Below are 576 nucleotides of genomic sequence, written 5' to 3' on the forward strand. Positions count from 1 at the left end.
CAAAGAGTTGTTTGTGAGCTTTGAAACCTGGGGCTGAGAACATAGCAGAACAGACCAGGACATGCCCGGGCAGGCCCATCGCCTCCCTATCTCCCACCCCTCTGACCTCAGGCTGCTGATATTTAAATGGACCAATCATGTGAAACCGTGCCAATTCCTCCCCCAGCCCCACTCCTTTTCTATAAAAACCCCTAGCTTCCAAGCCTCGTGGTCGAATCCACTGTCTCCTGTGTGAGATACGTTTCGACCCGGAGCTCCACCATTAAAATACCTCGTGTTGTTACATCAAGGCGTTATGTTCTATTAGTGATTCTTGAGTGCACGCTGAATAGGGAGTTGGGTGGGGGTTTCCCCACTAGGTTCTTTCAATATAACAGTCATGTCGGAGGAAGGATTCAGAGAGATTCCAGAGCTAATGAGCTAACACTCTATCTAAACAGTGAACTCTAGGATCAGTTATGACCTTGTCTCATAAAGTAAGGTGGGAAAAATTGTAAGTCACCTAACTGTGATATGTATATTCACATACATCAAAATACTTAGAAACTAAATGTAAGTAAAACTATTTATTAAAGA

The sequence above is a fragment of the Mus caroli genome, chromosome 2 (genome assembly GCF_900094665.2).
Source record: "Mus caroli chromosome 2, CAROLI_EIJ_v1.1, whole genome shotgun sequence".
Classification (NCBI taxonomy): Eukaryota; Metazoa; Chordata; class Mammalia; order Rodentia; family Muridae; genus Mus; species Mus caroli.